Source organism: Podarcis erhardii, assembly GCF_964252035.2.
Source record: "Podarcis erhardii genome assembly, chromosome: 12".
Lineage (NCBI taxonomy): Eukaryota > Metazoa > Chordata > Lepidosauria > Squamata > Lacertidae > Podarcis > Podarcis erhardii.
In genome coordinates this window covers 37,910,503-37,928,640 of record NC_138513.1, presented here as the reverse complement: position 1 = coordinate 37,928,640, position 18,138 = coordinate 37,910,503, and positions in this window count along the sequence as shown.

Below are 18,138 nucleotides of genomic sequence, written 5' to 3'. Positions count from 1 at the left end.
CCACAGCCATATCCTCCAAGTGTCCCAATTTTCCACAGACAGAACCGGATTATGAAGGCCATCCTGGCTTCTGATTTGATCCAGGAATATCCCTGTTATGTACTGAAGTTCTCACCCTGGGCCAGCAGGGGGATACTGTAGATAGTTTTCACTCAGGATCCCCCTGCTGGCCCAGGGTGAGAACCTCAGTACATAACAGTAGCCCTCCTAAAAATTATGAAATTTGCCGGCCTCTCAAAGCCACCAAATACCCCCACCTTTCAACAGGGGTAAATGCAGGGCATTTTTTCCAGCCAGAATTCACCAGAACTCAGTTTCAGCACCTCTCAGGTGGGTGCCATTGCCATTAAAAGAAAACGAGGGAGGTGTTCGTGGTGAGTTTTGGCACCTGTTTTCCTAGAAGAATAAAGGTAAAGGTAAAGGGACCCCTGACCATTAGGTCCAGTCGTGGCTGACTCTGGGGTTGCAGCGCTCATCTCGCTTTATTGGCCGAGGGAGCCGGCGTACAGCTTCCAGGTCATGTGGCCAGCATGACAAAGCCGCTTCTGGCGAACCGGAGCAGCGCACGGAAACGCCGTTTACCTTCCCGCTGGAGTGGTACCTATTTATCTACTTGCACTTTGACATGCTTTCAAACTGCTAGGTTGGCAGGAGCAGGGACCGAGCAACGGGCGCTCACCCCATCACGGGGATTCAAACCGCTGACCTTCTGATCGGCAAGTCCTAGGCTCTGTGGTTTAACCCACAGAGCCACCCGCGTCCCTTCCTAGAAGAATAGCACTGGGCAAATGGTCCTTTGTCTGGAGGGGTAGATACACAGCCCACCTTTAATATCAACACATGGATATTTATTTTGCCCCCCTCCCACCCCAGCTTTTCCCCCTTTCTTTGTGTGTCTGTCGCTTCTAAGCATCCAACTTTTACAGCTGGCATAGAGACTCGCAGAGGCCCCTGGGAGCTTGCGAGAATATTTCTTAAGACGATTCCCTTCCTAAATATGGTATTATGTGAACAAGAGGTCGCGGTGCAGAGATGATCACAAAAACCTGCAGCGCATAGAACAAGATGTGAAAAAGAACAAACACAGACCGCCAGACTGCCTATTTCTTTGGAATTGGGCCTCTCTAGAGAGATGGTTTGTTTCCATTGCAAAGCTTTAGGAAAAGGGAAATGTGGACATTTGGCAGACCCCATGCAATGAACACCACGATATGGAAGGAAAAGGATTGCTTATTTATTTTCTCAGTTTACACTTTCCCCTTCCCCAATGTTTCGTTTCTCTGTGTGTGTTAAATTGTTATGCCATATCTCCAAGGTAGAGCCAGACCCTGGAAGCTAAAAACAATAATCATCCAGCAATCGTGTCTTCTCAGAACGCTGAGTAAAATAAACCAAACCAGCCAAACTTTTTTTTAAAGTGAAGGGCAATTTGGATGCGACGGCATCATTTTGCTAGCAGTTTTTGAGATTACAGAGTGGCTTAGCAATTATGCATTTCACAACTATGCAGTATGGTAATTGGGGCTAAGTGAAAACGACTCAACCAATAAACTTCAGGAGGGAATATGGATTTAACCCAAAACCAGCACATTATTTATGTCAGCACACTGCCCTCAATAATGTTTATGGTAGAAATCCACCACGTGCAACTTCACACAGACACTGTTTGGATGGGGTGGGGAGTAATTAGGAAGATGAAATCTCCCTTCTTTACATGTTCATCTCAACAAAATTATGGAAATTGCCTTCCAAGAAACATTAGACCTCTCAAAATGGAGAGACGGTGCGATTTATAATGAAGCACAAGAACGTAAGCGGGTACTCGCTTGGTGTTAAATAAGGATCAGGCAGACTCAGCAGTGGAGAATAAGAAGGTGAAGTTTATTGCCAGGCAATAAGGACCCAGTTTGGAATCTCTTCCAAAAGGAACTGGGACCCCGATTGACAGAAATCCAGAGGTCTTTATACCTGAGCAGATCACAGCAAATTATAGATCATGAGTCAACCATGAGACAGTCACGATATTGCCAGCAAAAAGTAGCCAATCAGCAAGCTTCTTGCCATGCTACCAGCTCCTGGTCAAGCACTGAGTTCTAGTTCTGCTTTCTGATGCTTGCAGTGACGCTCTGTCTAACCTCTCCCCTAGTTATGACAGGACAGGGAGTTTGGAGATTTTGTGGTTTTGCTCTTCCTGTTCTGTGGATTAATTTACCCTGTATCTGAGGGGATTTTGTACCAGAATCTCTGATTCACGTCTTCCCCTTGTCCAGGGTACACGGATGTTTGTAGGGGAAAGGTCGGCTCCTAATTTTGCTGTTTCAAGCAGTATGCAGTTAGCTAAGGCACAGCTTCCCTTTGATTCAAAATGGATTATAAAATACTGTAAGCCCTGATTATGTGTGAGCATATATGAATATATTGATTTCTGATAACTGATTATATGAATAGCATAGGGGTAGCCCTTCTTCCTTGCCTCAATAATAGATCAAGAAGAAAACATCAGCCTAGGTAGGACTTAAATTGGAAATTATGGTGTGTGGCTTAAATTGTCCAAAGCATGTGCAACTACTGTTCATCGTAGCTATAATTTTGTGGATGGGTTGGGACTCTTCCAGACAGAATGCCAGAAAAATGGAGAGCTATACTTTTTCCTGGAACAGGAGTAACTCGATCCACCAGCTAATTACAAATTATTCCTCTTTGGCTCTTAGATATTCGTAATGTTAGGTGACCGAGTGTATGCTACACCAGCATTCTTGGCAAGTGTACCAAGGATCACATTCATATTTTTTATTTCTCTCTCTCTCTCTTTCTCCCTCTTTGTCTTTCTTTCTTTCTCTCCTCTTCTTCAGTGTACAGGGCCCAGGCAGGCATTCTTTCCTACAAAGCCCGTGCACAGTCCATCTCCCACTTAATTTGATTCTTCAGCTAGCGTATTTATTGTGTCAGCCTGAGAGAATAGCGGTTGGATCTCTTGTGATTTTGTTTCCTAAACCATGCTCATTTATAGCCTTTTAAACGTTGCATATTTCAGATTCGGTCTGCTAGGGCGTTCTCCCAGCACCGACCACAAATACGGAAAGGAATAGATGCCGCTTGCGAACAAGCGACACAAAGCTTTCCGGCTGAGCCTGGTTTCCTTAGCATCCCCTCTAATTATACTTCTAATGCCTTGTGATTTAGAGGAACCACTGTGTCTCAGCAGAGGTGACAGCCAAGACCCACCTGCTGAATCTGGAAAGTCAGCATCCTCTCCTTTAGAAGTGTGTCAGCGGCAATATTACCACAGGGACTGGCCACGCAGATTAATCAGCGTCAGGCTTCCTGGAAATTCACCAGCAGGACATCCTTTTGCTGGCAGATGGTGGCAATTATATGGGATTAGTGGATGGCCCAGTTTCTTTGCCCGTGCGGAAATGATGGAGTAGTCAATCGGCAAAGGAACAGCTACCTTGAAAGGCTTTTTTTTTTTTTTTTTTAAAGGTGTACGGAACATGCTACTCACAAGTATATTTTATACAATCCTCCTATTTCCTATGTTCTGGTCGAGAGTGCTATTACTACTTATGATCACTGGCAAGACAATACGTTTGGCAGGCAGGAGAGACAGGGCCTTTTCAGGGATGGCCCCAGCTGCCGCTTGTGGAATTCTCTTCTGACCGATTTACCCCAACACTACAGATGAGGCTTAAAAACACATCAGTTTCCAGTTGTGTTTTCTTACTGGTCTTTCAGTGTTGCCGATCTACATGGCCTTTAAGGCTTTTAATGTGGATGTCTCTGTAAAAGGATTCTGGCCTTTGTATGGGCTTTATGCTGCTGTTTTTAAAATTGTCTTGGATTGCTTTTCGTACCATTGTCTTATATTTTATGACTGTCTTACGAAAGTGGCCTTGTGAGGATAATAAACATACCTAAATATACATAAAAAGAAAGAAAGAAGAGAAATCAGGGAGAGGAGCTGAGGGAAGTCCTTGGGGGGGGAGGGGGGAGGGGGAGGGGGAAAATAATGTATGTGATTATATGGTATGATAATTTGTTATATGGAAATTGAGTTATAAAAATATTTACAGAAAGAAAGAAAGAAAGAAAGAAAGAAAGAAAGAAAGAAAGAGAGAGAGAGAGTTTGGATTTGATATCCCGCTTTATCACTACCCGAAGGAGTCTCAAAGTGGCTAACATTCTCCTTTCCCTTCCTCCCCCACAACAAACACTCTGTGAGGTGAGTGGGGCTGAGAGACTTCAAAGAAGTGTGACTGGTCCAAGGTCACCCAGCGGCTGCATGTGGAGGAGCGGAGACGCGAACCCGGTTCACCAGATTACGAGTCCACCACTCTTAACCACTACACCACACCCTCAAGATAGATAGATCACAGTAGGCAGTTAGGGGAATCTCAAGGTTTGCAGAGGTGGAAAAAATACTTAGGGGAGATTATAAGAGAGGGGTGTACCCCAAACGACCCATTGGAGATTGTGCACGGTGGCTACAGAACTCTAAACTACAATGTGGGACAGGAAAGTTTGGTGAATGGTCACAGAAATCGGACCGCGAGAAATACTCGAACATACATATCTAACAGGCCTTCAAAGTAGGCCCCCTCTGATACAATGCACGATTGACAACGTTTGCAGAACTGTTGGAAACTTCTGGAGAAGTCCTCTTTTCGTACTGCTTTCAGTTCCTTCATCACAGCGGCTTGGACTTGTGGAATGTTGAAAAATCTGTGCCCTTTCAGTGCAGATTTCAGTTTTGGAAAAAGAAAGAAATCCGGTGGGGCCTAATCAGGAGAATATGCAGGGTGGGACAACTCAGTAACCTCAGTAACGATTTTACGCGGAATATGCAATTCTTCCGCCATCATTCAGATGGACAAACCCCGATCCCTCATCAATAACTCATGAACTCTTGTCGACATTTGCTGCCGTTCTGCTTGTCGACGGTCTGCCAGACTGAGGGTGATTTTTGATGGTTTGCTGCCCTTCACGGAAACGCTTAAACTACTCATACACTGTCTTTTGAATTACAGCTTTATCTCCACACACAATTGTGAGGATTTTGTGGGTTTCCGATGCCGCTTGTATTTCTCACTGTCCGATTTTTGTGACCATTCACCGAACTTTCCAGTTACACCTTATACTATCTGTTAAGTTGTGGGTAAACATATCAGATGACACAGCGTGTGATGGCCTGGGAATCTGATTCAGAATCTGAACCTGAGGAGTCCCAGCCTGCACAGGAGTCCCTGTCTCCAGGGCCAGCTGAGCTGGGGCAGGGGCTTGAATCTGAAGGGCCTGCACCTGTGCCGGATCCTCAGGAGCAGACACCAGATGAATCCGCTCTGACTCCGGAGGTGATTGAGGACCCATTGCCTGCAGGTGCTCCTCTCCCAGCCCTGTCAGGGGAAGGTGAGGTTGCCTCTGGGTCCAGTAACCCTCCAGCCTCTCCGGAGCTGCAGAGGCTCAGGGCAGAGAGGCGGAGGGAACTGGGTTCTCTCAGGAGGAGTGCTCACCTTAAGGCCAGGAGAGATGGGTCACTTGTGGGCCGGGACCGCCCCTGGCCTCAGAGGAGATAACGGCCAGTCAGCCCAGTCCCAGGTTGCGGGAGCAATGACGTTGGAAACCTGTTTCTGCCAGCACCCAGACCTGTTTTTCCAGAGTTCCCGACCACGCCCGGCTTCTTGCTTTGGACCCCGCTTCGCCCTTGGTGGACAGTCTCCAGACCCTCGGCCCAGGACCGAACTCTGACCACGCCTCATGGTAACCCCCCCCCCCGGGACCAGCACACAGCAATTCTTCAAACAGCTCTTGTTTATTCACAGGCCAGGACAGAACTGAACTGAAGGGTTCAGTCAGCCTGCTTATATAGAGCTCTAGTACAATGTAACTGTAACAATTTTCTAAAACTATCCAATCACTGAACGTCACTTTCGATCCCTTATTTGCATAACTATCTACAGTATCCCCCTGCTGGCCCAGGGTGAGAACTTCAGTACATAACACTATCTGAGGTGGGGTGGAGTTGGGTCAAACAGTATGGCTGGCTGAAATCCTGAACAGCAGCAGTCCACACTGCAGGTCCTACTTGCTATATTATGTTATGGCTTTATTGAAACATTTCTTCCCTGTCTTTCAGTCCACAGAGAACATTCAGTGTGGCTCCCAGTACTCATAAATATAACAGTGCAAATGCATTAATAGGACCTGTGAGCCAACAACCACATTAGCGTCACAATCAATAAAGCAAGCAGCCTCTTGAAAGAAAATCACACCAGCAGGGGAAAAATACCAACACCTGAAGCCAACAGCTTTCAGGCGCCACCAAAGTCAGCTCGTAGAAACAAAAGCATATTCATCTGGTACCTAAAACCAAGTAGGTAAAAAAAGTTAAAGGACGCCTGGATGGTTAAGTCCAGTCAAAGGTGACTATGGGGTTACGGCGCTCAATTCGCTTTCAGGCTGAGGGAGCCGACGTTTGTCCGCAAACAGCTTTCCGGGTCGTGTGGGCAGCATGACTAAACCGCTTCTGGCGCAATGGGACACCATGACGGAAGCCAGAGCAGCGCATGGAAACGCCGTTTTCCTTCCCATCGCAGTGGTACCTGTTTATCTACTTCGTCTGGTGTGCTTTCGAACTGCTAGGTTGGCAGGAGCTAGGACAGAGCTCACTCTGTTGCGGGGATTTGAACCGCCAACCTTCTGATCGGCAAGCCCAAGAGGTTCAGTGGTTTAGCCACCTGCATCCTGACTAAAATCAAGTAAGAGCATCCATGGGTACAAAAACATATGGAATATGCAGAAATGGTGAAACTTACCAGAAGAATAAGAAATCAAGATAATAAGCTTTTTATAAAAGAGTGGAAATGGTATATTGAATATTGTAAACATATAAAAACACTGGCAGGATTATGTGATAACCTGCAGTTACATAAGATTATATATTTAAAGAAGATGAATAAATGAGTAAATTAAGTGAATTTGGATATGCAGAAGATGTTAAAAATAAATTTAAGGAACCGCAGAAAGAGGGGGAAGGAAGTCAAGTTTTAAAATGTCAAAGTGATTGATCAGAGACTGGGGCCAACACTGGAAAGGTTTGTTCACCTGAATTGATACCCACTGTACTTCCGACAGGAAGCCCTCACTTGGGACTTCAACAACATAAAAGTAGTTGGAGGAAGAGCCTGGCTTTAAATACCGCAGGTCTCAAATCAACCGACACTGGGCTGGACCCAGAAAAAAATCTGGGAGCCAGTGAAGATGGAGCAATGACAGGGTTATAGAAACAAGCTTCTGACAAGACTCTGGCTACTGCATTCTTGCACCAGCTGAAGTTTCTAGATGCATTTAAAGGCAGCCCCATGCAGAGGGTGTCGCAGTAATCTGATCTAATCCAATATGGGCCTTTTTCTGGAGAAGGGTAAAGCTGAAATGTCAGTGGAAGTGGCTCGTTGGATGGGGTGGAGCAGCTACACTATCCTCCAGGTACATGGGTTGTTGTTGCTTTCTGGGGAGGGTCAAGGGGTCAAGGGGGGGTGATGGAGTGCAAATGCACTGGTGCCCCTTTGGCAATACAGTGGTACCTTGGTTCTCAAACTTAATCCGTTCCGGAAGCCCATTCCAAAACCAAAGCGTTCCAAAACCAAGGCACGCTTTCCCATAGAAAGTAATGCAAAACGAATTAATCCGTTCCAGGCTTTTAAAAGCAACCCCTAAAACAGCAGTTTAACATGAATTTTACTATCTAACGAGAACATTGATCCATTAAAATGAAAGCAATAAGCAACGTACTGCAGGCACACAATCAATCAGTAGCTGAACTGGGTTCCACACGGGTGTCTGTCTAAATCGGCTAAAAGAGTGGATTGTATTAAAAGATGGTGATTTGTTAGATCTAGAAGGATTTAATAATCGTTAGGGTTGGCATGCGTATTTAGCTTATGAAAAAGGGAAAGTACACAGGGGATTTATGAATCATGTCATAAGGAAATCATTATATAAAACATGGACAAAATATAAGGATGTCCTAGAACCAAAAACACAATCGTGGGCATTACCTCTAGAAGCAATTACAATAAATTTTACTACCTAACATGAATTTTACTATCTAACGAGACCATTGATAAAATGAAAGCAATAAACAACATACTCCAGTCACACAATCAATCAATCAATCAATCAATCAATCAATCAGTCAGTAGCTGAACTGGGTTCCACACAGTAACAAAAACGAAAAAGAGCCAAAAAAACCAAAAATGCAAAATAAAAAGCAAAAGGAGACAAACCTTAGTGTAACACTCAAAACGGAAGTGTGGCACTCAAAACAGAAGCATAAGACTCAAAACGGAGAATGTTCGGCTTCCGAAAACAGTTCGCAAACCGGAACACCTACTTCTGGGTTTGCAGTGTTTGGGTTCCAAGGCGTTTGAGAACCAAGTTACCACTGTAGATGACTCAAGGCTGAAACGCTGTCCCTTCTTTCTTTGGAGCTGTGTATACACTCCTGTTTGCTCTGTGATCCAGTGTGATCCGACTCCTAGATCGGGAAGTGGCATATACACAATGTGGGCCATGTACTGGAAGAGAGGTCTCAGGAGAGCCCCTTCCCTGGGCAGCTGATATCCAGCAGTCCTCTGGAGATGAGTTATATTTCCTGACAACTGGTAGCGGACGGGAGGAAAACCAGGGCTCCAACAAAATGACGTTTAAAGGGGCTCTTTGCCAAACTTTTCATCACTTGCTGGGAAAGGCAGTGTCCAGTTGTTTATCCCTCTCCAGAGATCAAAGATTCTAGTCAAGATCCTTCATTGTTTACGGAGGGAATAAAGGCAGTCTCTCCCAGAGAAAAGAGGACGGCTTTGGTCTGATCCCAGATTTCCGGTAGCATGAAATTCAAGCTGTCTACACAGTTGGGAGATTTTGAAATCCGCGAGCCTGGTGGGCACATGCCCTCTGACATTTCTCTGATGAAAATAGGGACGTCCTATTCCATTATTATTATTATTATTATTATTATTATTATTATTATTAGGACATGGGTGGTGCTGTGGACTAAACCACTGAGCCTCCTGGGCTTGCTGATCAGAAGTTTGGCGGTTCGAATCCCTACAATGGAGATGCTCTGTCCCAGCTTCAGCCAACCTAGCAGTTTGAAAGCACACCAGTGCAAGTAGATAAATAGGTACCGCTGTGGCGGGAAGATAAATGGCATTTCCGTGCGCTCTGGTTTCTGTCTGTTGTGCCAGAAGAGGTTTAGTCATGCCAGCCACATGACCCGGAAGATGTCTGTGGACAAACGCCGGCTCCCTCAGCTGATAGCGAGATGCGTGCTGCAACCCCATAGGGACCTTTGACTGGACTTAACCACCATCCAGGGGTCCTTTACCTTTTACATTATTATTATTATTATTATTATTATTATTATTATTATTATACCTCGTCCATCTGACTGGGTTTCCTCAGCCACTCTGGGCAGCTTCCAACATGTATAAAAACATAATAAAACATTAAACTTTTTTTTTTTTTTAAATCCTACAATACACAGGGCTGTCTCCAGATGTCCTCTAAAGGTTGTATATTTACTCCTTGGCTCGAGAAACACATAACTCCATACGCTCCAATATTTCTCTAATGAAAATAAGGACATCCTAAGGAAAAGCGGGACATTCCAGGGTCAAATCAAAAACCAGAATGGCTCCTGTAAATGCAGAACTGTCCCTGGAAAATAGGGACACTTGGAGGGTCTGACAGACCCCACTAAGCAAATTATGAAACTCGATTAGCGACAGGTGAAATGGGGGAACCCGATGTTATGCTTCTGAGCTATGGGCCATCAATCCTATGAAGGCTGCCACTTATTTCTGTCTAGAAAGGACCATAACAACGTGGGGCTACGTTTGAAGGTGACCCGGAAACTACAACTAATCCAGAATGCGGCAGCTAGACTGGTGACTGGGAGCGGCCACTGAGACCATAAAACACTGGTCTTGAAAGACCTACATTGGCTCCCAGTATGTTTCCGAGCACAATTCAAAGTGTTGGTGTTGACCTTTAAAGCCTTAAACGGCCTTGGCCCAGTCTACCTGAGGGAGCGTCTCCACCCCCATCGTTCAGCCCCGGACACTGAGGTCCAGCGCCGAGGGCCTTCTGGCGGTTCCCTCACTGCAAGGTGCAAAGCTACAGGGAACCAGGCAGAGGGCCTTCTCGGTAGTGGCGCCTACCCTGTGGAACGCCCTCCCATCAGATGTAAAAGAGATAAACAACTACCTGACATTCAGAAGACATCTGAAGGCAGCCCTGTTCAGGGAAGTTTTTAATGTGTGACATCTTAGTGTATTTTTGGTCTTTGTGGAAGCCGCCCAGAGTGGCTGGGGAAGCCCAGCCAGATGGGCGGGGTACAAATAATAAATTATTATTATTATTATTATTATTATTATTATTATTATTATTATTATTATAACAACCTCACAGCAGGCAAAAATTTAGCAGTTCCCCTTCTCCCCAGCTTGGAGATGGGATAAAATCAGAATGGCTTCACCTGTTGAATTTCTACTGGCTGTGAATCAGGATCTAGCAAAAAAGAAGTGGCTGTCCAACTAGGCACACACATAGTGCCTTAGACCATGGGTAGCAAACTAAGGCCCAGGGGCCGGATCCGGCCCAATCGCCTTCTCAATCTGGCCCGCGGACAGTCTAGGAATCAGTGTGTTTTTACATGAGTAGAATGTGTCCTTTTATTTAAAATGCATCTCTTGGTTATTTGTGGGGCATTCATCCCCCCCCCCATATAGTCCGGCCCCCTACAAGTTCTGAGGGACAGTGCACCAGCCCCCTGCTGAAAACATTTGCTGACCCCTGCCTTAGACACAACCTATAGAATCTAGTTGGTCGATATTGTTTGTAATCTGCGGGCACTAAAATTTGAGACACGTGAATCGGCACACTCCTTCTGTTCCTCTGTTTATTCCAAGTCTCACTCATCGCCATGCTATCTTAATCCTCTGGAGATTTCACACAGAGGGGGATGACCAGGTGAGGAAGTGAATGTCAACTTCTCTGTTATTTTTTCCGGATGAACAGCTAGACAATTGGGAGACTTTGTACAGTGGTACCTTGCAAGACGAATGCCTCGTAAGACAAAAAACTTGCAAGACGAAAGAGTTTTTCGTTTTTTGAGTTGCTTTGCAAGACAAATTTCCCTATGGGCTTGCTTCGCAAGACGAAAGCGTCTTGCAAGTTTGTTTCCTTTTTCTTAAAACCGTTAATACCCAGGGAATGCGTGCTTCGCAAGACGAAAAATTCGCAAGACGAAGAAACTCGCAGAACGAATTAATTTCGTCTTGCGAGGCACCACTGTATGTGTTTCGATAGCAGCCTGTTTTCCTCTCTCCCACAAGCAAGAGGGCTTTGGGGGAATAATGGCCAAAACCCTGGGATTGCCAACGAAAGAATGTCACAGTTTGACAGAAATCTATATACCAGTAATTAGCTGGGAAGGCAGAGAGAGAGAGAGAGAGAGAGAGAGAGAGAGAGAGAGAGAGAGAGAGCGCTTTATAATGGGAGGCCCATCTGCTCACTAAGCCTGCCAAAAACTGAATTGTGGTGATTTTATCAATTATTGTCATGGAATACATACAGGGTGTCATTATGTCTGAAATTCCCTCCTTCTGTCTTTCCCAAATAATCTCTTCTCCCTCACCACCACCATGGTAGGTTCCCCTTCACTTTTTCCCCCTTCCTTCCTTCCTTCCTTCCTTCCTTCCTTCCTTCCTTCGTTTTGTCTCTCCCTCTCTCCCCTTCCTTCCTTTGCTTTCTCTCTTCTCTTCTCTTCTCTTCTCTTCTCTTCTCTTCTCTTCTCTTCTCTTCTCTTCTCTTCTCTTCTCTTCCCTTCCCTTCCCTTCCCTTCCCTCCCTCCCTTCCTTCCTTCCTTCCCTCCCTTCTTTTATCATTGTCTTTTATCATCCCAGGTGAAATTCTCCCTCAATTGATCACAAGCTTCTGCAACGGAGGCACAAAGGAACTGATCACATGCTTCTCAAATGGAAGGTCACACATTTATTATTTCTTTTAATTTCTATTAATTTATTCTTTGCATCTTTTTGACTTCATCTCTATGCTCAGTTTGGGATTCCTGCTTATACATAACTTACTCTAATATAAAACGTAAGGCAATGGGGATATAAATGATCACATAATAGGATGTTTCTGAGCTTATTGGGTCCACGGCTACATCTGCAGGCTGGAGGAACTGTCATGAGTCCTATTATCCCTTACAAACAAGTGGACATCACAACCTGTTCTGATGGCTACGACTGGTTCGATTGGTTCTAGGTGAAGTAGGAAGAGACCCTGAAAATGCCAGGGAAGGTCTCTCTGGGCACATATGAGCTCCTGGGCATCACTTGGGCAACCCTTTACACTGCCTGTAATAAGCAGGCATAGTTGTTTGGGCTGGGAGATCAGGTTATTTTATGTACAGTGGTGCCTCGCAAGACGAAAATAATCCGTTCCGCGAGTCTCTTCGTCTAGCGGTTTTTTCATCTTGCGAAGCATCCCTATTAGCGGCTTAGCGGATTAACGCTATTAGCGGCTTAGTGGCTATTAGCGGCTAAGCGGCTATTAGTGGCTTAGCGGCTTAGAAAAAGGGAAAAAAAGGAAAAAACTCGCAAGACTCACAAGACGTTTTCGTCCTGCAAAGCAAGCCCATAGGGAAATTCGTCTTGCGAAGCGCCTCGAAAAACGGAAAACCCTTTCGTCTAGCAGGTTTTTCGTCTTGCGAGGCATTCGTCTTGCGGGGCACCACTGTAGGTATGTTGCTGTTGTTTAAATTTGTTTACCACCCTATACCCGCAGGTCTCAAGGCGTATCACAACATAAAATCACAATATAAAATCACAAAATGCTTATTTATTTATTTATTTGTATTAATATTTTATTGGGGGAGAAAGTTGAATTATAAAGAAATAAAGTGATGAAAAGAAAAAGAGAAGGAAAGAAAAATAAAAAGGGACAAAAATGTGTACAAAAAAACCACCTCAACAATATACAGTGGTACCTCAGTTTCCAAATGTAAACCGTTCCGGAAGGCTGTTCGATTTCCGAAACATTCGAAAACCAAAATCTCAGTATGGAAGCCTCAACACGGAAAGCTCAATATGGAAGCCGCGTTTCATGTTTGACTTCCAAGGTGCGTTTGAAAACCAAAGCATTTATTTCCGGGTCCGCGGCGTTCGAAAACCGAAATGTTCATCAGTGGAAATGTTTGAAAAGTGAGGCACCACTGTATGAGTATATACAATATATGAAAAATACCCTGGCCCATACATTGTTTTATAAATTTGGTATTATTATCCTAACACACATGCAAATATTAATAACCTGCTACATTTTGTATAAACTCATTCCAAATATTGTCATATTTATCCAAAGTCTGGATAAGTGAGTAAGCAGTCCATTCACAAATTGCGAGTGTTGTTGTCAATACATTTATTGAAGGGGGTCATCCCCCCCTCTTCTAGTTAATCAATATCAATCCCTTGGCTACCACGAGAGCATGTAGAATCCATTTTCGTTGTCCCACTGTTAATTTCCATACAATGGGTATATAGTTCAGAAGAATGTTCTCCGCTGAAATATTTAGCTTTTTCTGGATGGTCACAACTTTTTTGTGTATATAGCTATGTGCAAAAGTACATAATTGGAATAGAAATAAAAACAAACAATAGAAGGTACATTTTTTCATATGTGGTGGGATTGCAAAATTGTTAAGAAGTATTGGGAAATGATTTATAATGAAATGAAGATGTTTAAAAGAACCTTTGCCAAAAACCCTGAAGCTTTCTTATTAGGTATTACAGGCATGGATTTACCAAGATCACAAAATAACTTGTTTATGTACACAACCACGGCTGCACGAACATTATTAGCACAACATTGGAAAGAAGAAAGTGTCCCAGCTAAAGAAGATTGGCAAGTTAAATTAACGGAATATGCTGAAATTGGCAAAATTGACAATCAAATTAAGAGGAAGAGACGGCAACGAATTTAAGGAAGAATGGAAGGACTTTATTGCATATATACAGAAGCAATGTACACAGGTTAATACAGCGGCAGGGTTTTAAGAATACTTGTAATTTTATTATGAACGGACAATAAGTAATTCAAATGGTTAAAACTTTATAATGGACATTGATATACAGTGGAACCAAGGAAGGGAATAGGGGGTTTTGTTGTTTTTGTTTTTATCGTTATCTTTATTGTTGTTTATTTTGTTTTGTTGTTGTTATTGTTGGAAAATTAGTAAAATGTTATGAAAAAAAGAATAGAAATAAAAACAAGAATGACCCAATAACCGCCCCCTGAACCAAAAGCTCCGAAAGTCTGATAACACAAGTGGATCTGGCAACATTTTAAAAAATAATTTTTTAAATTTGATTTTCCAGATTAAAATTTACTTTCACATAACAACATAATATATAAAAGCGAGATTCCAAAGAATCTCCTGGACTTCCTTCCTCTCCTGTGTAGGTCTTATTGTTAATCCTTTCCTTCTGCATCTTTTATAATAATCCAAATTTCTATATCTCCATTATGTCCAAAATTCATCGTTACACTACAAGTGTTATTCCAATCCCACTAACGATTTTCACTGTTTACAATGGTTTTTGAGATAAATTATAAATTCCCCCCATTCCTTATTAAAGTTTTGGTCTTCCTGATTTCTGAACCTTCCGGTCATTTTTGCCATTTTGGCATAGTCCATCAACTTGGTCTGCCTTTCTTTTCTGGTAGGGACTTTATCTTGTTTCTATCTCTGGGCTAATAGCATCCGTGCAACCGTAGTCGCATACATAAATAGTCCTTTCTGCTCCCTTGATTTTGGCACCTAAAATTGCTAAAAGAAAGGCTTCTGGGTTTTTTTTTTGAAAAAGTTATTTTAAACATTTTTTCCAGTTCATTATATATCATTTCCCAGAATGCTTTTACCACCTTGCATGTCCACCACATATGATAAAAGGTGCCTCCTTTTTCGCGTCTGGCAACATTAAGACCCAACGGAGTTCTGCCATTGCTGAGATTTCTTCCAAGCAAAAGCCAAGTTTTCTCATGATAGGAAAGATTCTGCTTCAATATCAACCCTGTCCGTGGCCCTACAATGAGCAGCAGGTGAGCCTCTGAAATTTGTAAGCTGGTACTGTAACCATAAGGGACACGGGTGGCGCTGTGGGTTAAACCACAGAGCCTAGGACTTGCTGATCAGAAGGTCGGCGGTTCAAATCCCCACGACGGGGTGAGCTCCCGTTGCTCAGTCCCAGCTCCTGCCCACCTAGCAGTTCGAAAGCACGTCAAAGTGCAAGTAGATAAATAGGTACCGTTCCAGCGGGAATGTAAACGGCGTTTCCGTGCACTGCTCTGGTTTCGCCAGAAGTGGCTTAGTCATGCTGGCCACATGACCTGGAAGCTGTACGCCGGCTCCCTCGGCCAATAAAGCGAGATGAGCGCCGCAACCCCAGAGTCGGTCATGACTGGACCTAATGGTCAGGGGTCCCTTTACCTTTACTTTACTGTAACCGTAGTACCTAGGAAAGTGTATGTGTTTTCTGAAGCAGCACAAAAGCAACTGCTAATTATGTTTGGAGTTCCATTCTGGATTTCTGTTTTCTACCAGACTTCTCCACTAATCCTTTCATTTCAGAGCACAGAGGAAATCAGAATGCACTCTCCGTTTGACACTGCTTCCAGGCGCGCTTTGTCTCCAGCACCCTGATAAAACAACAACAACTCACGGCTGCATATAATCCTGCTGACTCCAGTTCTTTTCGACACAAAGACCAGGCAAGTCCTTGTGAAAACTCACCAGCATTTTAGTGCGAGTCGCTTTTGATACACACAATTTTGTGTGCAACCTTGCTAACGTACACACGCTTGCACAGCAATCTCCTCTGATATGAAGCATTTTGCATGCTGTTTTCACTAATGTAAACGCACCCTTTATCCTAGTATTTTTTGTACGCATTGTTTGAGCGGAGAACTATGCTGTAAAATCTGGACAACTGCAGATTTCAAAAGAGGACAGCGTTTCAGTTTGTGTGTTGCCCTGCACAACTCCTTAATCTCCCACCGAAAAGCAGAAGAAATTATTTGGTGCAAACAGATACGGGCAAAGATCTGCTTAATTTTGAAAATTAATATAGGGGGCAGAAGTCAGCTTTGGCTACTGGAGTACAGTATATGATGTTGAGTTCATTTTAAAATACAGAGCAAGTATAAACAGTGTTAAATATAAGAAGACTATAATTTATTAGCAGTCCAGAAGTAATCCCTGTTGAATTTGACGGGTCTTGCTCTCAAGTAAGAGTGTATAGTAGTGCGGGTCATAAAAAACGTGTGTTTTTTTAATGCCTTCTCCAAAGGTCTTATCTTACTATACTAGGGCTTATATAGCTATATCTGAAATTTCATGCATATCAGTTAATATCTGGACCCTCCTCCATGAAAATAGCTGTTTACTTGGCCGTTTTCCTATGTCGTGAAGGCTGAAATTTCAATTCAGTGGAGCAACCATTATAACATGTAAAACAGAAAATTTAATCAAAATAATAGAAAAAAAGAACAAGAATAAAAAAAAAGACAAGCATGGCTGAACACAGTGGGACTTACTTCTGGGGGGGGGGGGGGGAAGTGCTTAGACCTGCGCTGCAAGCATTTGGGATGGCAGATCTTTGACTTTAATGGCAGAGGGCCTTTTCAGTAGTGGCACCCACCCTGTGGAACACCCTCCCACCAGATGTCAAAGGAAAAAACAACTACCAGGTTTTTAGGAGACATCTGAAGACATCTGTTTAAGGAAGCTTTTAATATCTGAAGGACTATTGTATTTTAATATTTTGTTGGAAGCCGCCCAGAGTGGCTGGGGAAGCCCAGCCAGATGGGCAGGGTATAAATATTGTTGTTGTTGTTGTTGTTGTTGTTGTTGTTGTTGTTGTTGTTTTAATGATCACCTTAATTATCTGTCTCCCTATGCATTAGGACATTCCTGCCCAACGTAATGGTGGTACACAAACCATAATGTTCCTTGTTTGTTTGTCTTACATTTAAAAATAATTTATTTGCCGCTGCATATATTCCAAACATCCTCATGATCTTAAAAACGATAAAACAACACATCATGCGCTCCAGGCTCAATAAAAGGAAGGGATACACTATATCTGCAACAATTTGAAATGTGTACATTTTATACGCATGGGGGGGGCAGGGTTGGGGGGGGGGTAACGTAGTTACTGCCTACTTTGCTCCGCTCTCTCGCTCGTGAAAAGAAAACGCCTTCAAAAGGGCCTTTTGGCAGCGAAAGTGAAGCTCATGGGGCAATTGACGTCGCCTGCAATTGCACCTGCAAGTTCAACATGGATCGAGTGAATCAAGATGATGGACGGCTGCTTCCTTGCCTCGACTGGAGAAGAATTGTGGGTGGAATAACTGGGGTGGCAAGTGTGCAGGAAGGAGCGGCTAATTGCAGGAAATTGCTAATTGAAGGCTGATTCATCTCAGGAAATTTACTGGCAGAAAATGACTGCAGTGTTCCCTTCACATCCTGACGCCCCATGGCTTCTTTTTGCGATCCCCCTATGCCTGCCTCCTCAGGGTTGACTCCAGGTTTGAGGGGGCCCCTGTCTTGGGGGGCCCAATGGGTTTACCTGCAGTGGAGGCTGGCCACGGGGAGACAGGGACGGTGCCCCACCAATCGCAGTCTGCCCTCCACCGCACCTCACCTGCCATTCTTCTTCCTGACAAGGAACCAGTCCAGAGGGTGTAGGCCATGGGTAGGCAAACTAAGGCCCGGGGGCCGGATCTAGCTCAATCGCCTTCTAAATCCAGCCCGCGGACGGTCCAGGAATCAGCATGTTTTTACATGAGTAGAATGTGCCCTTTTAAAGCCCTAAACGGCCTCGATCCATTATATCTGAAGGAGCGCCTCCACCCCCATCGTTCTACCCGGACACTGAGGTCCAGCACCGAGGGCCTCACTGCGAGAAGCCAAGTTACAGGGAACCAGGCAGAGGGCCTTCTCGGTAGTGGCGCCCGCTCTGTGGAACGCCCTCCCACCATATGTCGAAGAGAACAACAACTACCAGACTTTTAGAA